The following is a 12,737-nucleotide window of genomic DNA, read 5'->3' on the forward strand; positions in this document are numbered from 1 at the left end:
ATATTCAAATTAACAGCAAAACAAACTCTGAGATACTGATAGGAAAAATGGACAAAATCATGAATAGTCAATTCACAGAAATGGAAAACTGAATATACAACACCAGTAATCAAGGAAATGCAAATGAAACAATGAACTAACATCTGACCTCCATACTCTTGTAAAAAATGTGAAAATCTGGTACCAATGTCGGCAGGTACCATGTCCTCTCATGTACACCGAAGTGTACTCTAGTGTAGCCATTCTGGGGAGCAGTCTGGCAGTACTTAGTGAAATTAAGTATATCCATACTGTATGAACCAGCAGCCCCCACTCCTGGAATAGTACTCTAGAGAAACTCACACTGCAGGACCATTAAAGGGTATGTACGAGGATATTCATCACAGAGTTGTTTGTGGTGCTGAAAGTTGGAGGCAACCAAGGTGTCTATCACCAAGGGAGTGGATAAAAAAAAAAATGTGGATATGCACTATGGACTACTCTGCAGCAGTAGAAGCAATAAATTAGATTGCCTTAGAGCCACTGGGGTAGATCTTAGAAACAGCACGGAGTGAAAACATCAGAAGCCACAATACCTATCATAACACCATTTATATAAATTTTTAAAAATACAAGAATACTGTATTCTCGACAAAGACACAGGATCTTGAGAATATAAAACAATGAAACCTTGCATGTTCTTTCTCTTTCTCAACAACACTTGTTCGTCAACTTTTGGTTTCAGAATCATACGTGTTTTGGTTTTGAGCCAAAGGATGAGTTTTCTGTGAAATCCACCTCCTCACAAAAAATGGACTGATTCGTGACAGTAGCTTAGTCGATAGAGGACAATGTGTAAAGTACTCTCAACAGTTGACTCCTGGCAAAGGAAGAAGGGAGGAAAGAGGTTGATATAGGTTTGTGTTCAAAGGTCACTGTTCTCAGAAAAGTGAAGGAACAGAACATTTCTGACATTTTCCATAAGCAGATTTTGTAACAATTTTGTTCAAAGAAAAAGGAGTAAAACATCTTCTTTGTAGCCATAAACAAACAGTTCATAAACTATATTGTGGAGCGGGACGATACCAATAATGCATTGTGTTTACGGCATAGTACCTTCTCATGCAACCCTCCCAGTGACCCTGTGAGATGGCTGGGGCAGGGATAGAGATCTACGTGGCTCCTATTGAGATTTAGTAAGGCTTTAAAAAATAGGATGCTCAGGGACACCTGGGTGGTTCAGTTTGGCACCTGCCTTTGGCCCAGGGCCTAATCCTGGAGTTCCAGGATCCAGTCCCACATCGGGCCCCTTGCATGGAGCCTGCTTCTCCCTCTGCCTGTGTCTCTGCCTCTCTCTCTCTCTCTCTCCGTTTCTCATGAACAAATAAATAAGATGTTTTTAAATGCTCTATCTGTAAGTGATCTGTTAACTTCACTTATTGGCCAATATATTAATAATAACAATTGTGTTATAAATGCAAAGCCCCGTTATCCTTTGTTTTATAAGTACTATACATTGACCTCTTGTGAGACCTCTAAAAAAAGCTCTAAGTTAGGCAGCTATTATCATTCCCAGTTTACAGAATTAAAAACTGTGTCTCAGAAAAGTTGTCATCTAGCTAGTAAATGACGGAAGAGGTACTAAAAACATCTATCTTCTGCCTAGACAAGGGAGAAATTCTGTATTTGTTAATTTGCATGAAGCTTTCTCAAGACAAAGGAAGTAGCAGGAACTGAACACATGTGTTACACTGAGCACAGAATCCCCTTCGTGCCAAATTCTCAATTTAATACAATATATTAGAGAATTTGAGGGACTGACTTCAGTTCCTCGACACTCAGTAAAGTTACCAACCAGTAAATGTAATTGGTAATAAATGATGTGCTGTTTTAATATTGCCATCACATATCCTGAGTAGGTTCTGAAATATTAAATTAAGAATGATGATATTCTTCAAGAAGATATGCAAAACCGAAAAAATGTTCTATTTTGTATGGTAAAATTTCCACTTGGTTCATGTTTTATTAATAAAAATTAGCTAACTGTGGCACTCACATATTTCTAAAAATATTATTCTAGAAAGACTTGAGAACGGAATGCTGCACATACTCAGTAAGTGACTATTTCCCACAGATGAAAAGATAGCACTTACATTTCCTTCAGTAATTCTAGGATAATTAGCTATTGAAAGGGGTTATATATTTATCAGAACCATTCCAACATGTAATTCAAATGTCCTCGTTTTCAAATTTTCTCTCACAAATAAACCCAGATGGCTTTTTGAAATATTTATTCAAAGTTCTAAATTTACATGCAACTTCATGTTTAACAATTTTTTTTTTTTTGTCAAGTCTGGCTACACACACGTCTAGGTAGATACACATTTTTCTCAGAGGCCGTCACAACAAAAGAGGTTTCTTTTCAATTGGAGCACAACTCCAAGTTGTATTACAATCAATACATAAACTGAGGAATTCAATAGGAATCACTGTGCCACAGACAGTTTTTTTTTTTTCATTTTAGGTGGCAGAGAGTGGTCTCCCTTATGACTTCACAACATTGCTATGACAGTCATTTATAAGATCAATTTCTGTACCACTACATGTAGGCTGCTTAATTTCTGTGTAAGATTGACTTGCTTCTTGAAATATATCCTAGATTCATTTGAATTTTATTAACTTGCAATCCCAAGTGCTTTGTCATACCAATTACTTAGTTATAGTATGAATCAGAAGGAAGACTGCATAGTGTTCACAGCTAGGGAATTGCATTCAATGAGACTTTCTGACTGTAGTTGACAGTGGTGTCTTTAATATGGCTAAATCAAGATACTAAAAAAGAAGTGATTGCATCCTGTTCACTTGATTTACTTGGGCAGAGGGTGAGGACTCCGCACAGGCCCTAAAATATCACCATGAACTGCCTACTTCATTTTGCCTGGTGATAAAGCACCGAAGAATAAGGGGCCAGGGAGCCTAATTGTCATTTATTGACATTCTAAACCTCGGGAGTTTTGGATTTCATTTGAGCCATAAATGTGACTATGTCAGTTGGAATGTTTATTACATAATTTTAAGTACAGTTCTCCCCAGATATTCCTCTTTGGAGACGAATTTTACACAAAATATTCATTATTATAGTGCAAGTCCGAAAGAAGGTGAGGTTTAGCAGCAACAAGGGAGTCAAGAAAAATCCAATTACCTAATGAGAATAGGCTACCTCCAGGGCTGCACAACTCAAAGGGATGCCATTACCATAGATAATGATATGAACGATATTCCCTGTGTTTGTGCAGTAAATAAAAATATATGTGCAGAAATATAAATGGACCAATTGATAATAAAATGGTAGCTTGCATGTGTTAACTCAATTTTCTCCAGGCATCAACAGATTGTCAGGACCAGCTGAGTGGGATTAACAATACTGACCCAGATTTCTTATCCTTCTACCGTTCCAACTCTAGAAGGACTTCAGCCTCTGGTTCAGATCCCTGCATTTTCAAGTATTTCTGGAAATTCACAAAGGGAATCTCGTTTCTTTCTCATGAACAAGTGCAGGCATCTATGTACACCACCTGCATTTGCCCTTAACATTTGCCATGTTCACTGAGCACTGCTGCCTCTGACAGGCCCTGCCACTCTATCCTGCTGGACGTGGCAGTCTTGTGCCAGGCACTGGTCTCTCACAAACACTCCCACCATCTCCTGCTGGGCACTGCCACTGCTGCACTAGAACCCTTTAAATGATCAAAATTGTCTATGGTAAATGGGAGAGAATGTTCCACTTCTCCGTATCATATTCTGTTAGAGAGGACACACATCTGAGTAGTGCAACAGCCCTCTGCATGTATATCGATAGTAATCTCTCTGCTCAGGACTCTGACATCTACCCAAAGGGAACTGGATCAGGGAAATCCTGAGAAACAGCTTTCACAGTTCATCATACAGGTTTAGAGAACTACTCAAACCATTGATGGGCAATCGCTTTAGGCTACACAGGCTGGGAGTGTATTCCATACGTTAGAGGTTACAAAATATTTTCACAACATTCTGTCCTCACAACAATCCTGCAAAGTAGACTATGTTTTGCTATGAAAGAGACTAAACTTCGGAGAGGAAATGTTGTTTGATCAAAGTCACCGAAACAGCTTGATAACATTAGGCAAGTAGGATCTTTCCTCTGCAAGACTCATTATTTTGTTGATTCACCCTTGTTAGAGAGCCTAACAAGGCTCATTTTATTTGGAAAACTTCCTGCTGAATTAGGGTACCAATGTGAGAGACACTAAAAAAATGCAATGTTTAGACCCTGTCAACCTATGCACCATATCATCTACATAGGCAAGTCATAAGAGCAGTAATGATCACCAACACCTGATGCAACAGACCATGCCTAAGGTAGGTAAACTTGGACAGCCAGGTTAACAGGTTAACCCTTACAGAGAGTGGTTTCAGTAGACTGGTGAGAAAAGAAATCAGTTTGCAAAGATTTGAAGAGAAAAGAAGGACAAGAGCTCAGAAAACAGGACTAGATGATTTTGAGAAGCTTGAGCAATTTGTTCAAAGAAGCTTAAATTATTCGAGGAATAAATGCCATAGAAGAGGATGCATATAGGGCAAAAAAATCTTTCCTGTTTAGGAAAGGAAACGTTTGACTGTGCTTGATGACAAGGAAGAGGTAACTAGTGGAGAAGACAGTGTACAAAGAGAAAGAAGACATTCTTAATGGAGTAAGGCCCCAAGAAGGCAGAAGATGGTAGGCGGAATGCACATTGTCATGGGGTTAGCCCAGGAATCAAGATACCATAGAATAGAAAGAAAGGAGAAATGAAAAGGCAAAAGGAAATATCCACTTTAATAATTGCTGGAGGGGATCCCTGGGTGGCTCAGCGGTTTAGTGCCTGCCTTCAGCCCAGGGCATGATCCTGGAGACCTAGGATCGAGTCCCACGTCAGGCTCCCTGCATGGAGCCTGCTTCTCCCTCTGCCTGTGTCTCTGCCTCTCTCTCTTTTTATGTCTCTCATGAATAAATAAATAAATAAATAAATAAATAAATAAATAAATAAATCTTTAAAAAAGCTGGAGTTTTCAATAGTTTACTAAACATATTTTTTACTTTAATAAATCCATGAATATTTATAAGTGAAAATATAAAGGAGGCACTCCCCACCTTAAGAGTCATTATAGAAAAGTAGAAATAGCCACAGGAGTGGATTTGGAGTCCGAGTCTAAATTTTGATGCATGGCTTGACTCCTACAACCTGATGCCACCTACCTAAAAGACTGTTTTGAGGTCCAAATGAGACACTAAACACATTATGCTTTGTAAATTACAATGGTAAATATGAGTTATTTTTATTTACCACACTTTTTTTCTGAAGCTTTTTAAAACTTCTTAAGTGCCTTTAAGCAAGAGGAAGCCATATAAAGATAAGGAAAGAAACATTAAAAGATAGAGATTATAGAATGAGACAAAAAGAGGTGGAGCCTTAGAAAACCAGCCAAGAGTACCAACTCTAATGCCAAGCAGACAGGATTCCAGCGGTCATAAATTATCAGAGAAATGGACACTTCCTCTCTAAAGTCACATACAAAATACTAGATAGGATTCCTCCCAAGAGGCAGTGAGGCCATAGAGGAACACATTTCATTCAGCTCTCAATACTCAAGATATATGCAAGTTCAGGGTATGGTGCCAATATCACCGAAGTGTGAGTTTTGAACAAGGTATTTCATATTTGTTTCTGGTCGACTGTATGGTTGTTCACTACTAAATCCACCTCAGTAACTGGCACAGAATAGGCACTAAAAGAATATTTGTTTAGAGAAGGAATGAGTTGGCTACAGTGGCCTTACCACCGCTCAGAGCAAAGCAATTTGGGGAAAATCACAGAAACAGCAAAAGAAAGAAGAGCTAGAAATACTTATAATTGAGTCCATCTTGCATCACATTCATTATGTTGTGTGTCTGTCACTGCCCCGAGGCTGAGGCAAAGATAAATACCATAGACTATGGTTATTTCCTGTTACTTCCCTCCTCACCTCCCTAGCCCCACTCCACTCCCTAACATTGTCCTTAGGCCATAGTAGATACACCATAAAAGCATGTCGTATTGAATGAAGAGGAACTTCCCTTTTACTGAGTTCAAATATTTTATTTTCTCATATTTTAATGACTTCTAAAAAACATAATAAATGTAACAAAGCAGGCCAGTGTACTGCTGATACATTTCTGTGTCTCGTAGAATAATCTACGCTAACGACAACAGCAGCCGACGGCCATAATATTGTCCCCCATTCACTGATGGCCAAATATTCTATAAACATTAGCACTGATCTTCACCATTCAACAAGATAGGCATCATTAGCCTTATATTATAGATGAAAAAATGAATGCAGACAGATTAATTGCCTTTCCCATGGCCACACTGGTATAAATGGCAGAGTGGTGCTCAAACCCAGGGGGTATCTGGTTTCGAAGCCCATTCTCTTCCAACTCTCCCATATATTCTACCCAAAAGAGCTGAAGCTAAAAGATATTACTACTGATGGCAGTATCAGAATTACAGTTTTATTCAAATTAGTTGGTAAGTCTAACCTTTTATGCTCACTTTAAAAGATCCAATAGACAACTGTCTTCGGCGAGACATTGACCAGTAGTAGCACAGGCAACCGGGCCAACACAATTGAAAAAGAACATATTGGCAAGACTTAAGCCTAAGATTCCTCAGGATCTTTTCCTCCATTCCTGTTAGTGGAATCTCTAGTGGAAAGTGTGACATTAATCCTATTTTTCAATTTGTGGCACATTGTAATAATTAGTCTTTGTAAAGCCCTCTTTTATTTTACGTATACTTATTTATTCCCCTTTCGCCCCAATTTGTCCTCCCATTCCTCTCCCACCAAAGATAATCATTGTAATTGATTTAACATGCATCCCTTTATTCATATGTCTTGTAAACTGTCTATCTTTTTGTGTATATGTATTTTTAAATTCATGTAAGTTGTTTTGGGTTTTGATTTCATCCTCTTTCTTGCTGTTTTCGCTCAGCATTTTGCTATATGTGGATTTAATCCCTTGTGTCTATCTGCCACACAGTACATTTGCCTAACCACGCCCCTAGTAATGGATAAGATTACATCCAAATCCCTCACAGCAAAAAATAAAATAAAAACTGCAACAAATATATTTGTATACATCCATGCCTGGACCTTTGTGTAATTTGGGGGGAACACTCAGCAGAACGACGGGGTCCACAAGGATGCGTCTCTCTATTGTCCTTTGACTAAATGCCAGCAGTGCGCTTTCCAGAAAATGACCCACCAGTGTGGACACCACCAACAGGGCATGGGGGTTCCCTTCTCTCCATATTCCCACAATGTATGATCCCACTTAGTATGATCATGCACTATACGTTTCATCAGCCTAATGGACTAAAAATATATTATTGTTTCTTCATTTTCATTTCTCTGATTCATAGTCTTGTTAGCCTTCTGGGTTTCTACTTCTGTAGAATGGCAGTTCGTATCCTTTGCCAATCCTTCATTCGAGATTACTGTTTTACATTCTTATTGATTTGGAAGAGTTCCTCGAATAATCTATATATTCATCTTCGTTGTAGACGTTGCAAGTGTCTTCTCTCACTCAATCACATTTCTATTAATATTGTCCGTGGTCTCTTCTGTTAAAGAGAAATTTTCCATTTAGTAAGTATAATTAAATTCATCAGACTTTTGCCTTGTATTTGGCACTTTTGGAGCTTTGTTTAAAAACTCTGTCTTAGTCAATTTGGGCTCTTATAACAAAATATAAACAACAGAAATTTGTTTCTCACAGTTCTGGAGACTGCAAGTCTGAAATCAGGGTCACAGACTTCTCTTTGTATCCTGACATGGTGGAAAGAAAGCAAGCTAGCTCTCTAAGGTCTCGTTGATTAAGGGTACTAAGTCCCTTCCTGAGGGCTCCATGGTCATGACCTAACTACCTCCCAAAGATCCCACCACCAGATACCATCACTTTGGGGATTATGTTTCAACGTTTGAATTTTAAGGGGAGGCCAATATTCAGTCCATAGCAAATTCCTTCTCCAAACCTAGATAAAAATAATCTATAAATTCTTCAAGTCACTTTATAGTATTACCTTTCGCATTTAGGTCATTAATTCATCCACAGTCCCACAATATGCATGGTGGTGGAGAGCAAATCAGCTCTTTTTCCCCCTCTATGTAATGAGCTTATTTTCCTAATATCATTTAGTAAACAATCTTCCTTTACCTATAATTCATCGTCTCCCTTTATTGCATATTGAGCGCCTATATAAATGGTATTTAGATTCCACTGAATTCCACTTAAAAGCATAATAGCTTTATTATAAATATTCACAATATATTAAGAATTAAACATTTACTACTGTGTAAACTCATAAAGACAAATTTAAACCATCAACTTAAAATACATGAGAGGGTGTATCATATTTCAAAATTCTGTTAGTGGGTATGAGAGAAAATAAGTTCATCAGCCATGGTTGAAATACGTATTTCCCCTCCATGAATTCTCTGAGGTGCATTTTATAGGAGTGAGCCAGAAGCCTTTGCCAGTTCTTCATCTTATCAAGTTTCTTGGATTTTATACGTACGTTTTTACTTGCCTGACAACTAAGTTCCTAGGGAACTGAGCATTAAGTTGTTAATAATATGCCCAAGGAGGTCTCACCAAACCAAACGAAAGGATGTTAAAAGAAAAAAAAATGGAGCCTCATGTCACACATATCTGCATACTCACCAAAAAAGAAAAAGGTTGCTGCATGCATCTATTGTGCTCTAATTCGCATGTCAAGTATGTTCACAAGGGAACTACTTGAAAACACTTTATAGCCTTTGTTTACATCCCTCTATCATGCTTTTTATGAAGCGAAACCTTTTTAAAGTGTCCATGAAGGAGAATTTCACATGATTATATTAATGATTTCATGTACCTTTAGGCCACACTTATGCAAACCACCCTTAACCACTTCCTTCATTTACTCTGGCTTCAATTACTGATATAATAGGTGTTTGAAGGATATGTCCTTAGTGAAAATCAAGTTTTAGCTCTAAGATATTTTCCTATCAGTCTGGAGGAGGCAAAGTTTTCATTTTGCATTCTATTTTGGAAACGCTCCATAGTTTATATGGATGCTGGTAGAAGTGTTTCTGTTAGCTCACTTCTCCTACACTTTCAAACCATGAAATCCTTTGCACGGTGTCTGATATGAGAAGGATTTAGTTATAGCTCCTTGTTAGTATAGGAGTTAATATACTATCCATAAGCCAAGAGTCAGGGGTGGAATTTGACTATTAGGGAGTGTTTCCTGACTCCATAAGGATGCAATTTCTTAAGAGTTGTGTATACTATCATATAACCAGGGCCTCAAATCCTGAGCGATTGTTATTGAATGAATTATTTTTCATTTAGGATGACTAATGGAAAATCCTCCATAAAAGTAGAAATACCCTAAAAGCCCCCTTCCATAACTCATAAGGCTTTTGCACAAGGAAGTCTCAACCAAGGCAAATTCTAAAAGATAGCAGATTCTGGAATGATAGTCTGATCTGATTCCAAACCCTTCATCCAGATTTTAGTGCTCCCTAGTATACCAGATAGAAATGGAAGAAAATTAAGGTTCAGAAAATCTGATGTTTTTAACTCAAATGTCTTAATATGTTCCCCCAACGCCTAACTGAAAAAAAAAGTCTGTTCTCTGTATTTAAAACTCCTTTCTCCCTGTGCAATACTTACAGTTTGCTCATAAAACTGAAATAATGCCAATTGTTAGAAGAAATATTTAGATGTGAAAGAAGAAATGACAAATAAATTACTAAAGAAGACTTGAAAAGTGATTTAGAAGTGCAGGGGTGGGGAAAGGCTCAGAGAAGCCTTGTCCATTTCACTCATAGTATATAGTACTTAGCCCAATACCACATGAGGGCACTTACTATTTTTTAGTAAAGAAGAAGAGGGGGACGCCTGGGTGGCTCAGAGGTTGAGCATCTGTCTTTGGCCCAGGGTGTGATTCCGGAGTCCTGGGATTGAGTCCCATATCAGGCTTCCTGCATGGCGCCTGCTTCTCCCTCTACCTATGTCTCTGCCTCTCTCTCTCTCTATGTCTCTCATGAACAAATAAATAAAATCTTATAAAAAAAGAAAAAGAGAGATAAAATATGGCTCCCAAAATCAGGTAGGTGAGTATGGGCAAATATATATTTATATTCATATAGTTTTTCATTAAATAAAGCCACAGGCTACACATAAATACAGCTGACCCTTGAACAATGTGGAGATAGGGGTACCAATCCCCCCCCACGTGGACACATAGAAAAGAAACCCATGTATAACTTTTGACTACCCTGAAACTTAACCATTATTGTTAAGCTACTATTGACCAGAAACTCTACTGAAAACATAGTCAATTAGCATATATTTTGTATGCTACATATATTTTATATTGTATTCTTATGAGAAGTTAAGCTAGAGAAAAGAAAATGCTATGAAGGAAATGATCAGAGAAAGAACATTTACTGTACTGTATTGAAAAATATCTGCATATATGTCAACTTGCATAGTTCAAACTCTTGTGCAAGGCTCAGCTGTATATCTACAAGAGGAAACATAGACTGTAAAAACAGTATTACTTTTGTGGACTCAGTTTCCCTGTTTGTGAAATTAAGGCACTGCAAAATATAATTGCCAATAATCCTACCAATTTCTGATTCTCAACTGTTTCACCGACTTGTATGCTCTACGTAAAAATATAAATTTCTGGTTATATTCAAAGTTCCAAAAAAGCACACTACAATCTTTATCTGATTCAAATAAAAAAATGTACTTGAAGATTAAACACTAGCTGCTATGACATTTCCCAGCATTATTAGAGTTAGGTTATAAGCTCTGTAAGAAAAATCATAGGACACTGATGATTAATAAGCTGGAATGGAAAGCTCTCTGAGAGCTTGTACTGTGTGAACTATTATTAGATTTTTAAAGGGAATGGGAAAATCCACCTGAGAATTTGGACAGATGCCCTTGAATTCATGTGTTTAATATTAATTTTTATTCCTAAGTATCTAGGTACAGTGCTACATAGCAGAGGTCATTGAAAAGGCCCACCACCATGTGCCACAGTCTTTAGAGATTAAAAATACTCCTTACCTAATACCATTGGATGCATGTGAATCAAGAAAGCAAATGTCTTATAGACTGCTATGCCAAAAGTAGAGATTATTTTACTTTCTTATAATCAGCCCCCTTTATCTTGAAGAATTGCAAAATTCTCACATATTAATATACTGATCCCTTAGTTAATCACTACCTGCTGAAATATACTTTAGATTTCACAAACAAAGCAGTCTACCAACTTGGACTGTTTGAGTTTCTCAGTAAAGTTCATATGGTACCCAAGGCCCATGAAAAGACAGCATCCATCAAGAGTTACTCACAAGGGGCGCCTGGGTGGCTCAGACAGCTAAGCATCTGCTTTCACCTCAGATTGTGATGTTGGGGTCCTGGATTGAGCCCTGCATTGGCTCCGCATTCAGCAGGGAGTCTGCTTATCCTTCTCCCTCTGCCCCTCCCCACACTCATGCTCTCTCTCTCTCAAATAAATAAGATTTCTTTTTAAAAAAAAGGTTACTCATGAGTAAAAGTATACATTGAGCTCATTGATCTTGAAAGTAGGGAAGGATACCATCAAGCCTAATGTGTGAGTTAGCTACCTACTTTCGAAGGACCAGGGGTGAGGCAGAGAAAAAGAGGGTGAGCCTTAGTACGTCTATGCTATAAACCAAGGAATTTCAGGACTAGTGTGAGGTGAGTGGTGCACACACCTTAAATTCAAAATTAAGGAGGATACCACAAAACTTAGTAAGCAAGATAATATTTTATTTTATTTTTAAAAGATTTTATTTATTTATTTATTCATGAGAGAGAGAGAGAGAGAAAGAGGCAGAGACACAGGCAGAGGGAGAAGCAGGCTCCATGCAGGGAGCCCGATGTAGGACTCAATCCCAGGTCTCCAGGATCAGGCCCCAGGCTGCAGGCGGCGCTTAACCGCTGAGCCACCCAGGCTGCCCAAGCAAGATAATATTTTAATGCAATATTTTAAAAATATTTTTTTAAAAAACCCAAGCTTTTAAATATGGGTACCACTCAATCCGGCACCATCTTAAATTCTGCATCTCAGTTGAGTGTCTCACTCACCTCAGCCAGGTTCCAACCCTGAAATCAGGCCTGAAAAGTCAGTCAGTCTCTAATGTGGCTGAGGTTTGAGGCAATTGCTCAATCCTCTCCTCATCTGATGTTAACCTGTGTAGATATGGCACCTGCATAATATACTCATTAAAAATCCCTTTTGATAAATGAGTCTACAGACTCTACCAGAATTAGTTTAATCCTGATTTCATTCAAATTGCTATAGAGTCAGTTTGCAACAACGTTTTTTGTTCCAAATAAACAACACTTGCAGAGATTCTGAGAAATAAATTACTCTTAAAGAACAATATTTTGATCAGTCAAGTGAAAACAAATTGGAAATACTCTATATGTACTTGAAGTCTTTGTGTTTTGGAGGATAATTGTGAGATTGAGGAGCAATGATGAGGCTAGAAGGAAGATAAATTCCAGCAGTGCTTGATCCTAGGTATGGTAACTTCTATATGGCCAATTAGAAGAAAGAGATGTGGGATAACACGTCTGGACAAGGCTCAATGCACCTACATGTTGG

Source organism: Canis lupus, chromosome X (genome assembly GCF_003254725.2).
Source record: "Canis lupus dingo isolate Sandy chromosome X, ASM325472v2, whole genome shotgun sequence".
Lineage (NCBI taxonomy): Eukaryota > Metazoa > Chordata > Mammalia > Carnivora > Canidae > Canis > Canis lupus.